The sequence below is a fragment of the Balaenoptera acutorostrata genome, chromosome 11, assembly GCF_949987535.1.
Source record: "Balaenoptera acutorostrata chromosome 11, mBalAcu1.1, whole genome shotgun sequence".
Taxonomy (NCBI): domain Eukaryota; kingdom Metazoa; phylum Chordata; class Mammalia; order Artiodactyla; family Balaenopteridae; genus Balaenoptera; species Balaenoptera acutorostrata.
In genome coordinates this window covers 107,159,726-107,183,278 of record NC_080074.1, presented here as the reverse complement: position 1 = coordinate 107,183,278, position 23,553 = coordinate 107,159,726, and the positions used below count along the sequence as shown (strand labels likewise).

Sequence of the window (23,553 nt, the reverse complement as noted above, 5' to 3'; positions counted from 1 at the left end):
CCCAGCCTCTGTCCTGGGCCCTCTGTTCTGGCAAATGGCTCGACGTTCACCAAGGGGTCCAGACCAGACACCTGGGTCTCCCTGCTCCTCACTCCCAGGCCCTCCACTGCCTGAAGGCTGCTCAAAGCCCTCTCCTTGCCGTCCACACGCTGGGCCCAAGGAAGCCTGTCCTGGCTCCCGGGGCGGGGGCTGCTGCGAACGCCCACGCGTGTTGTACACAGCGCCGTTCAAGTAACTGGGGCGGGGAACAGCTATGTCTGCCTGTAGCGGAAGGTGGTGACCACTCACACTCCGGCAGGACAGGAGCCCTTCCCCAGGCCGCCGGGTGTTGGTGCTCGACGGCCCCCAGCTGAGGCCCCCTCCAGAATTCACCCCAGTGAAGAAAGCTGGCCCGGTCCCTATCCAGAGTCTGGACGATGAGGGGGCCTAAGGGCCTTACCACCTGCCTGAAGGGTCGCCCAGCCCCCGAGCTACCCTTAGCATTGGCTGAGGCCTCTGTCGCAAATTTTGGGAGTTCAAGTCCTCCGTTTGCCCACCGGCTGTGCTCACCCCTGGGTGTCGTTCCCAAGCGTGCTCCCCAGGAAACCTTCCCCACGCACAGCTCAGCTGGGACTACACCGTCAAAGGAGGGCAAATCAATGGCGGGGCCTTGAGTCTATTGGGCTTTCTCAGACAAAACACACACACACACAGGGTATAGAGACTTCTTCTCAATGGGCTCCATCAAGAAACGCTGAGACTCAGCCAGGACTGGCTGGCAAATGTCCTTGGGAACCCAAACACCATGCCCATATGTATACATTCACATATATAAACTTTCTGACACATTCTTTCCTGACCTGGGCCTTCTCCTTTTTCCCTTGCATGGGCACAAGCAATTGAGAGAGGCCTGTAATCAAATATTCTTGTTATAATGTGAAATGGAAAAAGCAGTATATTTTCAACCATTTCACAGTGATGCCTGATATAGCAACAAAACATTGCAGAATATTCTGGCTGTTTTCAATTTTTTGCAGTTATAAAAAAAGCTGCAGTGAACATTTTTAGGTATAAAACCTTTTTCTACCTATGTGATTTTTCCTCAGGCAAACCAAAGGTCATGGACACAACAAAACTGCAGCTGTGAACCAGGTCATGTTAACCAGAACCCATGTCTTCCTGGCAACACAGGCTTCAGCCACCTGTAAATTCTCCCCAGGTGTGTGGGAATCTCAGGAGTCTCTTGTGTTTCGGAGCGAGGTCACAACCACCATACCCTGTCCCTACCTGCCCTGGAGCGCCCACTGGTGTCTGCAGGGCACTGCCCGACACAGCAATCCATGCACAAAGGTTCCCTCATATCTAAAAGCAGGGCCTTCACGTGGAAGTGGGATCCAAGCCCAGTCCTCCCACTGCCTCATGCCTTTTCATTTCACCAAGTTCTTCAGCTTTGCGGGCAGCCATATCTCCCCAGGGCTCAGGCCTGCCCCCGGGTCTAAGCTCGGGCACAACCCATGCTGTTTCTTCAATCGCTCTGCTGTCCCCGTGCAAATAAACCTGTGGCCTTCAGATACAACCAGACGCTAAATCAATGTCTAGGAGGGGGGCCTCCCTGGCAGTCCAGTGGTTACGACTTCGCCTTCCAATGCAGGGGGTGCGGGTTCGATCCCTGGTCGGGGAGCTAAGATCCCACATGCCTCGCGGCCAAAAAACCAAAACATAAAACAGAAGCAATATTGCAACAAATTCAATAAGGACTTTAAAAATGGTCCACTTCAAAAAAGAATCCCTAAATACCTAGGAGATATTCTTTTTTTTTAATAAATTTATTTATTTATATTTTTATTTTTGGCTGCATTGGGTCTTTGTTGCTGAGCGTCTGCTTTCTCTAGTTGCGGTGAGCGGGGGCTACTCTTCGCTGCGGTGCACGGGCTTCTCATTGCGGTGGCTTCTCTTGCTGCGGAGCACGGGCTCTAGGCACGTGGGCTTCAGTAGTTGTGGCATACGGGTTCAGTAGTTGTGGCTCACGGGCTCTAGAGCACAGGCTCAGTAGTTGCGGCGCACGGGTTTAGTTGCTCCGCGGCATGTGGGATCTTCCCGGACCAGGGCCCGAACCTGTGTCCCCTGCATTGGCAGGTGGATTCTTAACCGCTGTGCCACCAGGGAAGCCCTAGGAGATATTCTTAAAAATATAATTACAAGGTCACAGTGTACGAAGTTTAAGGCTCTTAATATACGTAGCTAAATGACTTGCCCCCGTCTGTACTCTAGCCAGTGGCTCAGAGGCCCGTCAGGACTCAGTGGTTTAATGAAGTAACCTAAGTTCACTGATGTTCACGAGGGTAGGGTTCGTGGGAAAAGTGAGTCTGGATCTGAGTTTATTAAAGAGGAAAGGGTATGGTTTAAAATAAGGGGCACCTTGAGGCAGGGCAGGTGTTGTGCAAAAAAGCCCAGGGGTTTGGGGGAGAAGCGTGTGGGGAAGAGTGTGCAAAGGACTGTGAGAAGACCTGCACGGGTGCATCCAAGCCGGGACTGGAATAAAATGTAGACGTTCCAGAATTTTAGTTTTTATAAAAAGTAAGTGGTCACTAGTGGCCAGGGAAGTGCAAACCTTGACCATAATGAGATACCATTTTACACTATTCAACTGGCAACAGTTAAGAATTCTGATGGAACCAAGTGTTGGAGGGGATGTAGATAAATAGGGTCTTTTATACACTACTAGGGGAGGGTGTAGAATGGTACAGTCGCTTGGGAAAACAACCTGGCATCATCTTGTAAAGTTAAACATTCACTTAACTTCAACCCAAAAATTCAAAAGAGAAATTCTTACATGTGTCCCTGGAGACATAAACAAGAATGTTCATAGCAGTGCTGTTTGTGCAGCAAAAACATGGAAACAATCCAAGCGCTCGACCCAAATGTCAGAAGAATGGGTACATGAGCTGTAATAAATTTACACAATGAAATAATATTCCTCAGTTGCACCTGACTGAATATGTCACAATAGGGTGAATCTTAGAAACACAATGCTGAGTCAAAAGGCAATTCTTAGAGGATAATATCTAATATTTCTTTTTGTAGATTCAAACTCAAGGAAAATGAGACATTATGCTGTTTAGGCATCAACGTGCATGTGTGACAAAGATTTTTAAATGCATAACGAAGATCAAAAAGACCAGGTCAAGGACTTCCCTGGTGGCACAGTGGTTACGACTCTGTGCTCCCAATGCAGGGGGCCCAGGTTCAATCCCTGGTCAGGGAACTAGATCCCACATGCATGCTGCAGCTAAGAGTTCGCATGCCGCAACTAAGGAGCCCGCCTGCCGCAACTAAGACCCGGAGCAGCCAAATAAATAATAAATAAATAAGTATTAAAAAAACAAAAAAAGACCAGGTCATTATCTCCAATGGGCAGGCAGAGGGATGAGACAAGTAGAGAGCATGTAATCGCCAGTAATGTTCTAGTTTGGGGGGAAGGGTTTCATAAGTGTTTATTTTATCATTAACTAGTTAATTAATTAATTGGAACTTGGAGTCAAGGCCAGTGGTCTGAGGCAAACAGACATGGTCTGATGCGGGTGTGGAGTCATTCTCCGCAAAGAGCACACACACAGCCCAGCAGTGAAGGCACAGCTAACTCAACTGCTGACAGATCCGAACCACAAATCACTTCCAGGACTTTCCCCAACAAGCTCAGTTTTAATTGACTAGAGAAGTCCTTAAAGGCAGATGCCCTTAGATCTCTCTCTCCAGTGAGAAAAGCAGAAGCCAAACCAGGCGTGGGAGTGTTGGCATTGCCCCCTAGTGGATACATGGGAATGTCCCGGTGGACGTGGGCTGAAGACAGACTGCCAAGGCTGGTACCAACTAAACAGACAGGAGCACACACCCAAGGACAGATAATAAAAGACCTAATACGAAAACCCTGAATCATACCGAAAGACCAGTCGTTCCCACCTACTGCCAGAGCACTTAATGATAGTGGCACTGCATCCAAATGCATGCTAAACGTTGTATGAAGACTTACGTTTTTCAGATGAAGTAGGAAAGTACCAAAGCGTGGCTTCACTTTATTATTATTCTTCATCTGAGATCTGCTCCTTGGCCTCAGCCTTTGAAAGGCCATCCACCAAACGCCCACCTCGGTCCCCTTCTGGTGTCCCTGTGCTGGTACACAATCAAGTGATCACTTCGGTTACCACCCCATGTGACCAGTGTAACAAAAAGGGGGGGGGGGTCACTTGGATTAACTGTTAATATCTGAATATCCAGTTGCAAATGATCCACACAACTTAGGGTAGAAAATCTCATATATTGTACTTTGTATGTTGAGATATAAAAGCATAATTTTCACTGCAAAAGAAAGATGCTGTAACAGTGAATGGTCTGGGCCATTATATGCATAAAATTATTTTAAAATCTTAAAAAAGGAAAAGAAATTAATACATATAGTAAAGAGAATAAGTTTGCTAAATAGTTTATAGAGGATACTATATCTTTTTTGGCTTACAACTTTATTAAATTTTAAAAGTAATTGAGAATAACAGAGTTAGACGGTATCAAGTCTAACAGAGTTAGACTTTGCAAAATTGTTTGGTATGCCAGCCTTCTCATAATATTAAACAAAATAATCTTTAAGAATTGTATTTAAATTTTAATTATTTAATCCCAATTAAGCCATGAGTCTTTCAAGAAAAAAACCCTATTTGCGGGCTTCCCTGGTGGTGCAGTGGTTGAGAATCTGCCTGCCAATGCACGGGACACGGGTTCGAGCCCTGGTCTGGGAAGATCCCACATGCCGCGGAGCAACTGGGCCCATGAGCCACAGCTACTGAGCCTGCGCGTCTGGAGCCTGTGCTCCGCAACAAGAGAGGCCGCGATAGTGAGAGGCCCGCGCACCACGATGAAGAGTGGCCCCCGCTTGCCGCAACTAGAGAAAGCCCTCGCACAGAAACGAAGACCCAACACAGCCATAAATAAATAAATTAAAAACAAAAACAAAAAAACCCTATTTGCAAATTCTTCACGTCTTGTGAAGATGAATTAAAACCAGAACATCAACTTTACCACTTATCATGAGGAGGAAAAACTCCAAACATATCTACAAAAAAATCAATAATTAAATCATCATTCAATCCAGGTGTGATAAAGAATATAAAAAATCTGAAAAGAACCAAAGCACCCAAAACACAGTTTGTTCTCACTAGTCAAACTTCAAAAACCACAGACTACACACATGAATCAAGCACACTGCTCTTTGTAATGTCTGGTCTACTTATGGAGGCTAAAAACTGTTGTTCAAATGATGGCTTTAGATTGTCACTCAGTTTAATAGTTGGAAATAAAACTCTCAACTTTTGACAGTTACCCAAACTATGAATCCTAGGGACAATATTGCTCTGGAAAATACATTCCTAAAAATAATTTTCCTGAATTATACTCTGCTGTGCGCACCAAAAAAAAACAGTGATAATTTTAAATGTGCTACTTCTATATCATGTATATCAGGCATCTGAACAGGCAGAAACAACCAGAGCCTCTTTTAAACAGCACGGTGGGTTAATGGTGAGTTCGGTCAGATTCTCTCCTTGCAAGTCTGATTGAAGAAATATTTATAGACTGGAAAACCCATTTTTTAAATGTCAACACCATACAGTTGTCATCAACAGTGGAACAAAGAAGATGCAGGCTATGAGTGGTTTGGGAATCACAGACTTAGTCAGGGCTGACTTGGTGAGTACACAACCTGTGTAGCTGCACAGACTTGCACTCAGAAGAGCCCGGCTTGGTTTAATGCTCTCCTGTTGCAGTCCTGAAATTTTTCACAATTGTTTAATAAGGAGCCCCACGTTTTTACTTTACTAGGGGACCTGCAAGTTATGTAGACTCTCTTGTATATAGTGTTTTGTTCACATCCTTCAGTATGCGTACAGGAGGGTAATTATAGCACAGAAGAATGTAACAAGAAATCCTGGTCAGAGGAGAAAGATGGGGAGACGGTTTCATCATCCTTTGTCAGAGACTTTGGAATAGTCTCGTCAAGTACTTATGTGAGATGTTCAAACACTATGGGGTAGCAGACACTATGTGTTTAAAAGGCTACTGAGACAGTAAGGACCACAAGGGGGGGGGGAGGAAGCCCTAATGCTGTAGTTTTCAGAACTTAGCACCTGCAGTTTGTTCACTAGAAACTACACTGAAAGTCTTCTTGAGAATCCAAATATTTCTCATGCGATACCTGCTGTAAGAGCCTCCCGTTCTTCAGTCCCAGTGATGTGCTGAAATTGGTGTGGGTTTAAGCAAAGGTGAGGGGCAAATGGTCTCAACTGTAACCAAATACTGAGTCTAACACTCAGCCCTTCAGTGTTCTGCCAAAAGGTGTAAAAGCTTTCCTGAATGCACAGAGATGTTCAGTGTGTTTTCTCAATTAATGGCTACTAAGAGTTCAGTTCTTATCTGAAGGGGAGCTGGGTCCTCAATTTTTTTCTTTTGTTCTGCTAAAATATTGGCATCCACTGGTCCAGCATCTCGGAAGCAGGTAGGCAGGTCTCTGGACCAGCCGCAGCAGCATCACCTGAAGTTTGTTACAAAGGCAGGATTGGAATCTGCCTTTTGACAAGATTGCTAGGTGACCTACGCAAGCATTAAGGTTGAGAAGCTGTTCTAGACAAGCACTGACCAAGCTCAGGCTGCAGGGGACTGGCCACTGGCATAGAGGATTTCCTGCAGACCAGCTACCTTCAGGTCATTTCACGAAGACTGTTTTCAGTTCAGTCCCAGCGTTGCTCTCCCTAAAGGTGCATGATTCCCGGCTGCTCTATTTCGATTTAAGGGGTCACCAGTGAAGACCTCCCGGTGTTACTTGTGCAGAGAGATCGTTCAGTCCGGGTGCACAGCAGCAGCGAGCTTCTTATTCACACACTGCTACTGGGAGTGGACACTGCCACAGCCAGCCTGGACGACCACTTGGCAACGTGTACCGCGACCTTGAAAATGACCCCAGTGGACGCCTGTCATTTCTGCCAGCCCAGTGCCCCACCTTGTGGTAGCATACTCACCTTTTCTTTACAAACACTATCTCCACTTTCAGACTATGAGGATTGGGTGGAGCCCACACGCTGCCTGGCTCAAAGGCCTGGCCACTCAGGACCCAAGGGGACTGGTTCAGCAATGGTCACGTGACCCACTCAGGGCTGATCATACTCAGCCTCTTACAAGGCGTTTTAAGCCAGAAGAACATAAATCAGGCCATCTTTTCCACCACAGGAAGAAAAACCACCAGCCAAGCAAAAGAGCCAATGACAGGAAACAGAACCAAGAGATGGAGAAAGAGACAGAACCCTGAGGCTGCCAGCTGAAGCCCTGGATCCAACCCAGCCCCCAGCTGCCTGCCACTCACAGTCGCCTCTGCTGTTCTTAACATCAGTTTGAAATGGGTTCCTGTCACTTGTAGCTGAAAGACTACTGATTAACACTGATTCTACCTTAGGATTCTATCTTCAAGAAACAAAGACACAAAGATCTATGTAAAAGACTGTTCACCAAAATTCATTTTTACAGCCTGTTTTCTTTATGTGTTTTACAAATTGTATAGTCTGAACACAATTTTATAAAACATAAATCTAACTACATATACACACAGAAAAAGGACTGGGACAAAACATATCAAAAATGTCATTAAAGGATAACTCATTGGTGGGATTACAAATCATTTTTGTCTTTTTCTGGATTATTTCTCTTAATTTCCAAATTTCCTATAATTAATTAATATGTGATTTAAAATAAGCAATAATTCATTTAAGGCACAGATTTAATTTCTTTTAAGGGAGGCTTTGTTTGGCAATAGTGTTCCTATTCCAAGATCCAAAAAATTAATGAATTGGGGATGAGAAGTCTTAGAATTTTTTTTCTCAATTCTGTTATAAAATGTGAAGGAAGGAGAACATCTGAAGTTGGGAAACAGCTAAATATAAGTGGCATAATTAACAGATTCATGTTAAATGGCTCAGATAACAAAATCTCTTTTCTTAGTAAATATTTACTTTCAATAGTCATAAACAGCTGTTCCTCTTACGAGGCTCAGCCTAGGGAAGTCAAACTGAGAGAGAAATGATGGCAGTTGACAACTCCATGAGCGAAAAATAGGACTTTGAGACCACATTGAGGGAAATCTGATGAAACAGTAGAAAGGGACCAGCCTATTTTCCAGAGACATTATTCTGCACTGTGCCAAAACCTCGAAAATACGACAGTAAAACCCAGGAGGCATCATTTGGGCCGGCTGGCAGGCCAGATCCCAAAGAGCAACAGAAAAAGGCAGGAAACTTCAGCGCTGATCACAGATGAGAGACAGGTTAAGTGGGGCAAAAAAGGAAGGAAAATAACAGAAGCATTCTCTATGAGCAGGGATGCACTTCAACCAGTTGGCCAGTAATCACCCCCAGAGTTCCTTGTCCTGAAGCCTTTGTGGTGTAAACAGAGCAAATAATGAGAGCTGTGTCCTTTGTCCTCTCTTCCAAGGAAAGAGTGTAAAAGTTGTTTTAAAGGAAGTCTGAATTTTGTGGTATCACTCGGTTTTGGCCCTGTGTCCATTTAGATTTTAGCCTGGGATTCTTTGGGAAATTGCACCCCTGGAAGAAAATGAGGATTTCTAAAAGAATTGTTTCAGCAGCTGTTAATGTTAGTAAGAACACAGCAATGTCTTTGAAGATTCTTTAGACAGCAACAGCATGCAGGATTTCACTTTTGCGACGTTAGTCTTTTCCACTGAGAGACTGATTTGAATTATATTAGTAAAATAGCGTCCAGTTTTAAATTATTTTATAATTTTGTATTGTTGGAAAACACTCAAACTTTGATTCCTGGGTTTTATCGTGTGTTTTTAGTTTTAGGCATCAAATTAAGATCTTTGCATTTAAATGGTTGAAGAAAGCAAATTTTAATTTGTTTTCAAAATATTATCATTAATAAATAGTGATCCTATCAAAAAAAAAAAAAAAAAAGGAAGGAAAGGGAAACTTAAAGATCTGAGAAGGATGGGGAAAGGCAAAGTGACCTAAGCAGCTGGTGACAGGGAAAAAGAGAATGGATATATCCCAAGGAAGCTGAATTTTCAAACTCAAACCCTGACTCAGAAAATGGGGTCCAACACAGGATTCTTAGGGCAGTGAAACTATTCTGATACTATAGTGGTGGATACATGTCACTGTACATTTGTCAGAACTCACAGAATGCAGAGAACAATGAACCCTAACACGAAGAATGGAGTTTGGATGATAATGACCTAGGTTCATCAGCTGTAACAAACTGTTAAAGCTGGAGGCCGCTGTGGAGTCAAAGGAGGCAGCAGGGCATATACAGGAACTCTCTGCACTCACTCAATTTTGCCATGAACCTAAAATTGCTCTGAAAAGTGAAGTCTAGTATTAAAGTCTATTATTTAAACAAAATTTTTGGTTTCAAAGAACTAAACTAACATAGCTCCCACCCTTCCAAAAATGTTTGCCCTTAAAATAAATGGGAGGGGCTTCCCTGGTGGCGCAGTGGTTGAGAATCTGCCTGCTAATGCAGGGGACACGGGTTCGAGCCCTGGTATGGGAAGATCCCACATGCCGCGGAGCAACTAGGCCCGTGAGCCACAACTACTGAGCCTGCGCGTCTGGAGCCTGTGATCCGCAGCAAGAGAGGCCGAGATAGTGAGAGGCCCGCGCACCGCGATGAAGAGTGGCCCCCTCTTGCCACAACTAGAGAAAGCCCTCGCACAGAAACGAAGACCCAGCACAGCCAAAAATAAATTAATGTTTTAAAAAACACACAAATGTTCAAGTACAATTGGTGTCTTTAAAAAAATAAAATAAATAAAATTAAAAAAATAATAAATGGGAGACGTGAATGATAGAAACAGCTGGCTTAGACTGGCCATCACTGTAGTCACAGAAACAACTGGGGTCTTCGGAGAAACAACATAAGACACGACGGAAACCTGGGCTGGCCCTGGTCTCTAGCTGGGCTCTTCACTCACCACTAGATTCTCTACAAGGAGGACTGACTCCATCCTTAAATGCTCAAAGAGGAACAAAATCATCATGCCTGGAACATGACACAAGCCTCACAGTCTTCTAAATCCAACCCACCATGGCAACGACAGATTCAGACCTCATTCTTAATCATTCGTGTGTGTTTCTCAAGTGATGGTAATGTGCTGGGCACACAGAACACTCCAGATGAAACCCATTTTCCCCTTTGCAAGCTCATCATTGTGTAAAAGTGCCCAAACTGTGCAACGCATTTTTCTTTAGTGAAAATACAAAAAGCGGGGTTTTTTTTCTTCAGTTATTTGATAGTGATCCAAAAACCAAGATGGATCTGTGCACATGTATTAGTCCGATTTGTATGAGCACATTAGACCACCTGGATGACTAGGTCTGAACCCTCCGCTTCACTCTCACAATATAACACCAGAAAGAAATGTTTTAAATATTTGCCTCTTTTTTGAACAATTTCAAAGTATAACTACCTCAATGCTGTAAAGCATGAAGTTAAAGGCTCTGCTTTAGTTTTCAGAACACTTTGAACCCACATTTTTCAGGGGTCATAGAATAGAGTTTTAGGTTTAAAGGTCTAAATTTAGCTTTCTTCCAGGAAAAGAGGGAGACGGTAGGAGGCGGATTTTGCAATTTCTTCTTTAATTAAAAACAGCCGTGCAAAAAAAGTCCAAATAAATATATCAGCGTGGGAAAATTTCACTGATCTAATATACGTATTAACGAATACAGACCATTATTATAATTCGCTCAGCCCAAAAGAATCCCATAATTATCCACGTGGCATCTGAGCACAGCCCCGTTGTGCCTTCCCTGGAAAGAAAGCTTCCAAAAGTATCACCAAACTTGCCTCAGGTGCAGCGAAGCATCAGACCCGCGCTGCTAAATTGGATGAGGGAGAAACTCAGCAACCGCGTCCGGTCCTCCAGGCAGCGGCGTGGCGGGCGCTGCGGGCGGGGTGAGCGGGGCCCCGTCTGTCCCCGCGTCTGCCTCCGCGCCTCTGTCCCCACCTCGGCCCCCGCGTCTGCCTCCGCGCCTCTGTCCCCACCTCGGCCCCCGCGTCTGTCCCTGCGACTCTGTCCCTGCGCCTGTGTCCCCACCTCGGTCCGCGCGCCTCTGTCCCCAAGCGCCGAGCACCTCTGTGCCAGCACCTCTGTCCCCGCCTACGTCCCCGCCCCGCTCCGCCCCGCCGCCCAGCTTTCGTTTCCTGCGAACCGAAAGCGAAACTCAACCGAGGCTTCGCCTCAAGGGCCCGCGTTTCGCCCCCGCGCGCGGGGCAGGTGCAGCCGAAGCTGGTTTCGCGCTTAAACATGCGCGCACTTTGCGTTACATGCCCTTTCCCAGCGGTTCCTAGAAGAAGCGCTTCTTTTGACATTAGAAGATCCTCGTAGTAATTAGGGGGCGTCTTACAATCGTTTGGCATTTCGTAGTACACGTGGCAGCATGTTTTTCTTTTTTAAAGCCATAACATAATTTCTTAAATTGGGTACCTTAAAATCGATGGCTTGTAGATTCGATGAAATACGGCACATGGGTACCAAGCCGTTATCACACCGTTCTGCTCGGAGGGGAGGACCCACTGTGATGCAGAGCAGTTGGGGAAAAGAAAGTGAACTGCCTCTTCCTGCTTAGAACCTAACATACACTGGATCCCAGAGAAATGCCAGGCTCGCTTCTAAACTCTAAACCTAATTCAATCTATGCAACAGTCTCCTGATGTAGGCCCTATTTTTATCCCAATTCTATAGGAGGGAATATTAAATTTCAAAGAGGTTAAGTGACCTGCCCAAGGTCACGAGATTACAAGTAGTAGAGCCAGGATTCCAGAGGGGTCTTAACCTTCGGTCTTAACCCCCCACTGCCACCGCCTTGACTTTAATTTCACCCCTTCATATGAAATGCCAGATCTGTGAAATCAGGGGCTCCACCGGGTGGGCATGCAGATAGGTTAAGGTTCAAAAAGGGATGGACAACTTGCACGCGTGAAACTCTTGTTACCTCTTTAGAATGCACTTCACGTGTGTAGACCCGCGGGTTGGCAGCAGAAGGGTTGTCTGCCAGGGGCCTCAGATACCCTGCTGGACAGTGGTAGACTTGTGCAGGGAAGCAGAATGGAATCTCCTCACAAGTGCTCAGCCTTTTGGAAAGCCATCCACTGGCCAGGTGTGAGGGTGAGAGGCTTCAGAAACCCAAAGCCGCCAGGGCCTCACTGAGGCTGCGGCGGGTTTGCAGTGAGGTATTCTGTTCGCATTGCCCTGGTGTGAAGGTACACGTAGCATAACGTGTCTGTTAGAAGCTTGAGCAAGGCACATGTATCCATGCTGCATATACCTGTCCGTGTGCATGAATGCATGTACACGCTGCACATAAGCTAAGGAATGGAAAGCGGGAGAGTGCACCGCAGGGCACATCCTCTCCAGACCGGGGGTGAGTGTATGCAGCCCGTGCTTACACAGGTGCAGTGAATGCAGAGCAATCAATATAACCAACACCACCCGTCAGTACACAGGAGCCTCACGCCCCTGAGGTGAGGGCATGGGGAGAGGGTGTTGTGAATTAGGTGTAATTTCTAAGTACTTTAAGTCAGTAGAATTCTAAGGAACAGTTGTATCTGCCTTCAGTGATTCTTAGCAGATGCTACTTGTAGTCAATCACTTCATTCTATTTGAATCTTGGTAACGCAGTGGAGCAAAGGAATTGGCATTGCTGCCCCGGTGTAGCATGGTCAGGGTCAGTCTCGGGGCTGGAGACTGGACTACACAATGTAAGAATCCATAACAATTATTATGAGGCCTGAGCAAGGGTGTTGGCCCCCAAGTAGGGTGAGAAGGATAATTGGAACCAGATTTGTCACCATCAGAGAGGCAGATGGGAGAATGAACCCTACCGTGTTGAACTGGAATGGGAGTTAGTGTGGACTCATGATTTCAGAATGTTTAGAGAGATAGGCAAAGAAACAAATAGAGCAGTAACCGTGTGTATGCATACCTGTGTCCCCAACTCTGTCCACTGAGAAGGCCTGGACCAGTGAGAGCCTGATAGCACTGTGCCCATCAAGCGCCCAGATTTTGGCTTCTAATTGCCATTCTCTAGTTACAGGAGCCAGAGTGCTTAGAGAAACTGTTGTTTTCAGGGTTAAGTACAAGATGAGCCTAGGACTCCTTGTTCTGTCGGAAAGTAAGAAAATGCTCAAAGAATGATGAGGACATGTCAAAAGGACATGGAAGCCAGCTGGAAGGCACTCCCATTGGCCCAACCTAGAACAATTTGAGCATCAAAATAAGTGACAAAACGGACAGATTATAACTCACTAGATAAATAGGAACTCATCGTCCACACCAATAAAAATAAATAATTGAATAAGCTCCAAGTTTCATGAGGAACAGAATATTTACACAATTTTAAAACACTTTCCCACCAAACACATATTATTAATTACTAATATTATGCATATGTAATATACATTATACTTACAATTAATGTAAATGTTAATTACAAATGGGAAAAGAAGTACTTTCACTGGACACCATCAGTGATGGGAAATTGAGTTATGTGCCATCTGTTAGGATGAAATTGGAGGAACACAGCATCACTTCTGAGATGCTCCTGTAAAAGTACACAACCTGAATCCATCCATGAGGAAGCACCTGACTAACCCTAGCTGAGGAACATTCTACAGAACAGCTGGCCTGTAATTCTCAAAAGCGTCAAGGTCATAAAAATTTTTTAAAAGAGGCTTGAGAAACTATTCCAGACCAAAGAGATAATTACAAGTAGATGCAACAGGAGATCCTGAACGGGATCCTTTTGCTATAAAGTACGATATTGGGTCAGCTGGTATAACCTGAATGGGGTCAGAGGACTAGGTAGGTAGCAGCAGCCTCATGCTAAGGCATTAGGAGAAATGAAGCACCATGCGGAAACTTACTCTCAAATAGTTCAAGGAAAAAAAGGTTTGTCCTTTTCTGTAAGTTCAGCATTGTTTCAACATTTTTTAGTGTAAAAAAGTAATATGGGTTGGTAGTGGTTTTTTCTGAAGTCTATTAAAAAGATTGTGCTCTTGGAGAGCATTAGTTGAAAGATTTCTGAAAACCTTGCCAGAAAGAGTTTAAATTGAAACTGCATAACACCTGTTTCAAAAGAAAGTTTGGGCCCCGAGTAGCTCACACAGTATTTCTGCCTATTTAGGAATTTTTTTGGGTGGCGGGGGACCGCGCCCCGCAGCATGTGGGATCTTCCCCCATCAGGGATGGAACCCGGGCCCCCTGCATTGGGAGTGCAGAGTCTTAACCACTGGACCACCAGGGAAGTCCTGGGATATTTTTAATGTCACTGAAATTCTCAGCAGCTGGATTTCTTTCTCTTTATCCTTTTTTTTTTTTTTAATTGGATGTATGAGGCAAGAAGCCACACCTACTGCCTCTCTTGAAAATTCTGCCTAAAAACTTGCTCACAGGAGAAGGCGCTTGACGGCTTTATGGGATAACCTAGTTCTCCTTCACGGTGGAAGCTGCTTTAGAGAAGTTATGTGTCCAAGGTGAGGAGCAATTTATAGAACCTGACACTAATTTTTGCTCTACGAAAAGGGAAAGTGGTGTTTTAAGAAAAAGAAAAGGAAAACAATGACTAATAAAGTTCACTTCTCTGCAAACAGGTGGTTCTGTGTGACCTGTCCGCCTCTTCCCTCTGCACAACTCCTGCCCATTTTCCTGTCTGCATTTTGTCAAGATATGCCTTTTTATTTTAAATTTTACTTTATTTTGTAGGGTTCCAAAAACAACTAATAAATTTGCCTTTAAGGTGTGTAGATCGAACCTCCCCCACAGGATTCATCTGGGTGAACAGACTCCTGAGGAGGAGGGCTGGGAGTAAACGGAGCAAACAGGTCTCAAGGCAGCACCGAAACAGCTGGTGGCTTGGTGTCCCTTACCATCCCTGGTCATTCTCTGTCCTCTGGTGATTTGTTGCCTTAATGGAGAACTTTTTTTAAATTAAATAGTTTATTTTGGGACTTCCCTGGTGGCGCAGTAGTTAAGAATCCACCTGCCAATGCAGGGGACCGGGGTTCAAGCCCTGGTCTGGGAAGATCCCACATGCTGAGGAGCAACTAAGCCCACGAGCCACAACTACTGAGCCCTCGCACCACAACTACTGAAGCCCGCGCGCCTAGAGCCCGTGCTCTGCAACAAGAGAAGCCACCGCAATGAGAAGCCCGTGCACCACAATGAAGAGTAGCCCCTGCTCGCCACAACTAGAGAAAGCCCGCGCACAGCAACGAAGACCCAACGCAGCCAAAAAATAAATAAATAAATTTATGTAAATAAATAAATAGTTTATTTTGGGAAATAAATTTTAGGGACTTCCCTGGTGGCACAATGGCTAAGACTCCACACTCCCAATGCTGGGGGCCTGGGTTCCATCCCTGATCAGGGAGCTAGATCCCACATGCCTGCTGCAACTAAGAGTTTGCATGCTGCACCTAAGGAGCCGAGAGCTGCAACTAAGACCTGGGGCAACCAAATAAATAAGTAAACAAATAAAATATTTTAAAAAATTTAAACGTACAGAAAGGTTACAAAAATATCACAGTGACGCCATATACTCTTCACTCATTATTAACATTTTGGCACACTTTATTACTTTTCTCTCTTATACACACCCACACACCCTATATCGATATATATTAAATCAGCTTTTTCGTTTTTTGTTTTTGCTGGGCTATTTGAGAGGAAATAGCAATCAAGATTCGTCAGCCCCAAATAATCTAATATATCTGCTAGGGCCAAAAACATGTTCTTATATAACTCCAGTGTAATTATTATCAAGTTCAGGGAATTTAACACTAATACAATATTACTGATATTTTCTAACATACACAGTCAATATTCAAACTTTGCCAGTTATCCCAGTATTGTCTTTTATATCAACTCTTTTTTCCAATACAGATTCTAAGCCATAATCTCATTCATTTAGGTTTTTTATTATTAAACTTTTTATTCTGAGATAATTGTAAGAAATAACACAGAGAGATTCGAGTTTTCCCATCTTGTAGAACTGTGGCACACATCACAACCAGGATATTGACGCCAATGCAGCCAACGCCAATACAGAACATTTCCATAGACTCAAGAATCCCGGGACTTCCCTGGTGGTCCAGTGGTTAAGAATCGCCTTCCAATGCAGGGGACGCCAGTTCGATCCCTGGTCAGGGAACTAAGATCCCACGTGCCACGGGGCAGCTAAGCCTGCGTGCCACAACTAGAGAGAAGCCCACGCACCACAGCAAAATATCCCACTTGCCGCAACTAAGACCCGACGCAGCAAGCAAGAAAGAACGAGAGAAAGAGAGAAAAGAAAGAAAGAATCTCGCAGGTTGCCCTTCATAGACACACCTACTTCCTTCCTGCCCATCCCCCTCCTTAACCTCCGGCAACCACTAATCTGTTCTCCATTTGTATAACTTTGTCATTTCAAAAATGTTATATAGGGGGACTTCCCTGGTGGCACAGTGGTTAAGAATCCACCTGCCAATGCAGGGGACATGGGTTCGAGCCCTGGTCCGGGAAGATCCCACATGCCTCGGAGCAACTAAGCCCATGTGCCACAACTACTGAGCCTGCGCTCTAGAGCCCATGAGCCACAAGTACTGAAGCCCACGCGCCACAACTACTAAAGCCTTGATCCCATGCTCCACAGCAAAGAGAAGCCCCCTCAATGAGAAGCCCACGCACCTCAACAAAGGATAGCCCCCGCTCGGCACAACTAGAGAAAGCCTGCGCTCAGCAACGAAGACCCAACGCAGCCAAAAATAAAAAATAAATAAATTTTTAAAAAAACGTTGTATAGGGGAATTCCCTGGTCGTCCAGTGGTTAGGACTCCGTGCTTCCACTGCAGGGGTCACTGGTTTGGTCCCTGATGGAGGAACTAAGATGTCACAAGCAGTGGGGTATGGCCAAAAAAAAAAAAAAAGAAAGTTATACAAATGGAGTGACACAATATGTAGCCTTTGGGGACTGGCTTTTTTTCACTCAGTTTAGCTCTCTAGAAATCCATCCAGGTTGTTGAGTGTATCAAGAGTTTGCTCCTTTTTATTTTAATGGACCACAGTTTGTTTATCCATTCATCTGTTGAAGAATATCTGGGTTATTTCCAGTTTTTGTCTATTACAAATAAAGCTGCTATTAATAATCATATGTGAGTTTTTTGCATGGACGTAAGTTTTTATTTTTCTGGCATAGTTGCCCAGGAGAGCAATTTCTATGTGGTAGGATGGTGCATGCTTAATTTTTTAAGAAATTGTCAAATTCTTTTCCAGAGTGGCTATACCATTTCACATCCCCACCAGCAGTCTGTAAGTGATCCAATTTCCCTGCATCTCTGCCAGGATTTAGTGTTATCAGTGTTTTTCATTTTAGCCATTCTGATGGGTTTATAGTAATATCTCATTGGGGTTTTTCATCTAGTTTTAATGTCTCTTTAGTTTCCTTTCCTCTGGGGTTGACCTTTTACTGTCCTACATGACACTGGCATTTTTAAAAAGTACAGGCCTCTTGTTTTCCAGAATGTTCCTTAATTTGGGGTTGTTGGCTTGTTTCCTACTGATATGATTCAGGTTCCACATGACTGACGGCAGTGCCGTGTACACGACGTAGCCTCTGTGCCTAAGTCAGGAGCCACCCAATGGCCATTTGTCTTGTTATTGGTGATGATAGCTTCCATCACTTGATTAAGATGGTGTCCACCAGATTTCTCCACTATAAAGGTAATCTCCCTCCCTTTAATTAACGAGTAATCTGAGGACAGATACACTTTGAGAATATGTAAATATTCTTTAACCCATGAGAACTCTAAAAACTTTGCACACGAACACTCCATCCAAACCCCTGAACAAAGAGACTTGATCAAAAAAAAAAAGGGTAGAAGTGGGGGGAAAAAAAAACAGAGACTTGACCAACTTTTAACACAGCTTCTAGCAGCAAAGCCACATCCTTGGGACACCCAGCCCTCTCTTGAGTTCCTGTCTGGAAAAGCCTCAGGGCTGTCAAAATAATTTACTGTTTGTTCTGATACCGGAGGGTAGGCCCCGACCTCCGTTTCTCAGAGCATTTACTCAAAAGGGCTCACAATTATGAATCCTTTCTGTGTCCCTCCAAGATGTATTTGTATCTCCTTCAATTCAGGAGCATCTTTCTCAAGGACCTGAAAGCCATTCCTTCGCAATGCGGGCCTCTGTCCCCAATCTCTGTGGGGACAGAACCCTCCCTGGGAGCACTGCCACCTGCAGACACAGCTGGCCTGGTCACATTTACACTGACCAACCCTCTGTGACTTTTCATTTGAGCCCCCTCCCTACACCCTCATTCTCCCCTTGAAATGCCCAGTCACCTCTGTGCCAATCAGAATGGAGTTCAGCTCTTTCCCCTACTGTCAGTAGTTACTGAATAAAATCTGTTTTCACCTCTTAAAGTAATAGCTGGCTTTGTTTATCTTTGATACCCAAGAACCTTTCACCTAATGGTTTTAGCTTCCCCTAGTGATTCTGTCATGGTTCTTCTTTATTAGTTGGCATTCTACTAAAAAGAAGAGCTTTCTCTTCTCCCCCTCCTCTTTGCTTCTTTGTTTAGTCATATTATAAATGCAAAAATTCATTTATACTCAATGTGTACTGCCTTTATTAATTTTGGTGCTCAACTGGCCAGTAGGAGCTCTGTCAAACTGGCTCCTGTGTCTTTATGACATGTTTTCCATCGTTTTTTGAGCACTTCTTTACCTTCTGGCACAAGATGTTCCAGGTTCATCTTGTACTTTTCCTGACTCAGCCCTGAAATCAGCCAGTTCTCCAATGAGTCATAATTCCTTTTAGAGGGGAATGGTATTTAGAAACCAAGATACAAGCACTAGATGTTCTCATTGCTATGCTATGGGGTGTCATTGCTGCTAGGTCCTTTCAAGGGCAGAGCTAAAGAAAAAAAAAAAAAAACCAAAGAAGCAAACATGAGGGACTTCCCTGGTGGTCCAGTGGATAAGAATCCACCTTCCAATGCAGGGGACACAGGTTCAATCCCTGGTCGGGGAACTAAGATCCCACATGCCACGGGGCAACTAGGCCCACTCGCCGCAACTAGAGAGCCCAAGTGCCACAACTACAGAGCCCATGCGCTCTGGAGCCGGCGCACCACAACTAGAGAAGCCTGTGATCTGCAACTAGAGAAGCCTGCACGCCACAACTAGAGAGAAGCCCGCACACTGCAACGAAGAGCCCACGCACTGCAACGAAGACCCAGTGCAGCCAAAATTAAAAAAAAAAAAGAAAAGAAGAAACATGAGTTCATACTGAAGACTCCAATTTCACAATATGATCCACTATTACAGGGTTGTTCTTTGCTCTATCCCATTCCATAATTGTATATTCCTTCTTCCACAGTGAGAACTCTGGTTCCCATTAATATGAATCTATTTCTTTCTTTGCTCAATCTGAGAACACATACACGGTAGTCTGAGAATAGCTACACTACCTACCAACAGCAAACTTACTAAGTTCAAGAAATTTTTTCCATTCTTTATATCTTTACACAGAAGATATATCGTCAAAATACTGTGTTCAGTACTGTGGATTATATTTTCTTCTATGTGGTGATGGTGTCCATCTGATACACAGTTCAATGTATTTGTTTCTGGTGATGTAGTTTCAGGATGCCAGTGGTATCCTAGGTGTCTCTGCTATGGATAAGAGTAATATAAGGAAAATAGAACAAGATTACCATCAGAAAATGACAAGGGCCGTTTGAGCAAAGAACACATTGAGCTTATGGTCCAAAAGCTGAGAAGTACAAAGCTGAATATGAGAAGCAGAGGAAGAGATGGCTTCCAGAAATCCACTTGAATTCTGTGCATTCAACATGAAAGCAAAGGTTGAAGATGAGAGGCTCAAAGGCAAGATCAAAGATGAGGACAAACAGAAGATTCTTGACAAGTATAATGAAATCATCAACTGGCTTGATAAGAATCTGACTGCAGAAAAGGAAGAACTTGAACTTTGGCAGAAAGAGCTGGAGAAGATTTGCAACATCATCATTATCAAGTTGTAGCAGAGTGAGAGGAAGGCCTGGGGCTTCCCCGGTGACGGAGCTCCTCTTCTGGGCCCACCCTTGAAGATGTAAGTGAAGCCAACCTGAGCATAGATAATTTAGCACTGTTCCACAGTTAAAAAAAAAAAAAAAAAAAAATTGAAGGAGCCAAATTCACAACAAATCCAGTGACAGTCTTAAGGTTGAGCTACTGAGTAATTCAATACTGTACTGAATTACTGGCTTTCTCATTACTTAGGGAATATGTGCACAGGGAAAGGAAATAACATTGTATTTTATTAACGTGTCGTAAAATGCAATGTATTAAATAAAATCTGTATTTACAATCAGTGCCCATAAAAGCTTATTAAAAAAGAAAAAATTGTTTGGTCATGCCAAAGTTTCAAAAGGAAAAAATCGCTGGGTGATCTCAACAGAAGAGAGATGACAGGAGAAAGAATCAATGAATTTGAGGATTGAACAATTGAAATTATCTAATATTAACAACAGAGAGAAAATAGACTGAAAAATGTTAACAGAGCCTCAGTGGCCTGCGGTACTATAATGAAAGATCTAACATTCACTGAGCTCCAAATAAGAGAAGAAAGTGTGAGGCTGAAAACTATTCAAAGATATGACAAGCTGCAAATTTCCCAAATTTGGCAAAAGACATAAATCTGCAGACTTAAGAAACTGGGTGGACTCCCTAGATAAGGCCAAAGAAACCCACATCAATATACATTATAGGACTTACCAGGTGGTGCAGTGGTTAAGAATCTGCCTGCCAACACAGGGGACACGGGTTCGATCCCTGGTCCAGGAAGATCCCACATGCCACAGAGCAACCAAGACCATGTGCCACAACTACTGAGCCTGCACTACAGAGCCCGCGAGCCACAACTACTGAGCCCGTGAGCCACAATTTCTGAGCCCGTGTGCTGCAACTACTGAAGCCTGTGTGCTGAGAGCCTGTGCTCTGCAACAAGAGAAGCCACTGCAATGAGAAGCCCGCGCAATGCAACAAAGAGAAGCCCCTGCTTGCCGTAACTAGAGAGAAAGCCCACGTAGAGCAACGAAGACCCAGCACAGCCAAAAAATAAACAAATAAATAGATAAAATAAAATTACTTAAAAAAAAATACACTGATGAAATTCTTAATAACTGAACCACGGTTGAATTCCTGGAATAAATCCTTCTTGGTTGTGCTATATTTTTTAACATGGTATGGACTCTGCTGATATTTTACTAATGGTTTTTGCATTGGCATTAATACAAATCTTGGGGTTTGGGGGATTTTTTTTTTGTATTTTGGGATTTTTTTGGCCACACCACGTGTCATGTGGGATCTTAGTTCCCCAACCAGCGATGGAACCCATCCCCCCTGCACTGGGAGTGCGGAGTCTTAACCGCTGGACCGCCAGGAAAGTCCCTGGCATTAATACAAAAGATCACTTTATGTGTTTTTATTTCTCCCCACTGCAAGACAATAGAACCTGCTTGGAGAGACAATGTCTTGTCTCATTAACCATGAGCCAAACAAACAGCCTTATATTTTAGACTTCAGTGTCTAAGCCCCAAATACAATATATAGAAGGTCACATAAGGAGTTTCATTCTGCATATTCATGAAAAAAATGTGGATAAGTGAGGACTCACCTTAGCTCTTGGGGGTTCTGTGTATATGGGAAGGAAGGATGAAATAAACTCTACAAAATTTAACAGTATCCGTATTGATATCCTCCCCTTTTGCCCCATTCACTCTTTCACCTTCATCCCTAAAGTGGTCGACATCATAAATTTGTCACAAGACCTAAAAATAAAAAACTAATTATAGCACTGGTTTCTTCGTTTTTTGTTTTTTTAATGTAGACGGTTTAGACTGAGAACTTAAAAAGGGAAGTTTTTGGGAATTCCTTGGCGGTCCAGTGGTTAGGACTCTGCTTCCACTGCAGGGAGCATGGGTTCGATCCCTGGTCGGGGAACTAAGATCCCTCATGCTGCGCAGTGTGGCCAAAAAAATAAAAAAAATTTTAAAAAGGGAAGTTTTTGATCCCTTTAGTAGATTAGCATTGTAATAGGAAAGACAATTGCATGGCATTGATCCAGTGACCCTTAAAAATTCAGAATAGTGGGGTTAGTGGCAATTTTGTATTAAAGTTAAATGTCGATCAAATCACTGATAGAATCAGAAGTTTGGAGAAAATAAATATATAAACATACTATCTTTTTGCTCAGTAGGTTCTTTTTGGAACCTAAGCTGACTGCGGTCAAAGGCTGGAGATCTGTCCCTCTTGCTGAGAAGGACCCAGACTGCAAACACTGGGGTGAGGAGTACATATGAATATGCATGTGGATTTCACTAGATATTACGTTAACTATGGGCTCTCCTAATTCCTGGGGTAAAATAGTAAAAAGTAAAAAAGACTTTTTTTTTATCAGTAGAAATTACTTAGGAATCCTTCAGAGATGGCATTAGGATTCAAGAAACTGGATAACCCAGGCTAAAGTCCAGTGAGCTAAACAAGCTGCCTACCACAGGCCGTGGCCCAATTCTGGCATCTGCCAAACTTACTTTACCGTCTTAAGAAGGCTCTAGCCAATCCCGTGCTGGAGAATTATGAAGCTGCCTTTTCTTGGGGGACGCTAGAGAATCATCCACTTTCCTATTCACCCTCTTTCTAGGGATGCATTACTCCAGTTCTAAAATTCAATACTCCTGCTTCGTGAACAGAGATAAAAGCCAGCAGGACTAGACGGGCCCAACCCCATGATCAGACAGGGACTCAACAAAACAAGGGAAAATGGAAGAGAAGAAACTGGGGGGAAATACATCCAAGGCCCTAAAATATCATCCCTCAAACTCCCCCTTCCCCATACCTCTCAGACATCACCTCTGTGACTTTGCCATTCGTATTTTTTTTTTAACTTTTGGGTTCATTTTATTTATTTTATTTATTTATTTATTTATTTATTTATTGCTGTGTTGGGTCTTCGTTTCTGTGAGAGGGCTTTCTCTAGTTGTGGCAAGTGGGGGCCACTCTTCATCATGGTGCGCGGGCCTCACTATCGCGGCCTCTCTTGTTGCGGAGCACAGGCTCCAGGCGTGCAGACTCAGTAGTTGTGGCTCACGGGCCTAGTTGCTCCGCGGCATGTGGGATCTTCCCAGACCAGGGCTCGAACCCGTGTCCCCTGCATTGGCAGGCAGATTCTCAACCACTGCGCCACCAGGGAAGCCCCCACCATTCGTATTTCGTTTTAACCTAATTCACATAAATCTAGAGGGAAGGAAGACACTGTAGGTGATTTCCCCTAAACCCTGGCCTCAGGGGTCTGTCACTCTCTCCCTAATTAGGTCCTAGTTACACACTCGGGAAGTCCTTCGAGGCTTATCTGAAACCCGTGGGTAGGTCTCTCACTTCTGTCAGAGGAGAAATGCCCCTTCCTGAGATGGGCCACAGCTC

The 23,553-nt window shown here is 44.1% G+C and overlaps 1 protein-coding gene across 5 annotated transcripts in view; it reads right to left on the bottom strand.

Annotated features, from left to right (window-relative positions):
* The window catches only part of USP18 (ubiquitin specific peptidase 18), a 28,625-nt gene extending 17,478 nt beyond the window's left edge, over positions 1-11,147 (bottom strand). For 2 of the 5 annotated variants that reach the window (XM_057556728.1, XM_057556731.1), the window contains exon 1: positions 10,876-11,102. The gene's annotated coding sequence lies outside the window, so the exon portion shown is untranslated. The other 3 variants (XM_057556729.1, XM_057556730.1, XM_007178627.2) reach the window with 3 other exon arrangements.
* Between the last annotated feature and the right edge of the window lie 12,406 nt (positions 11,148-23,553).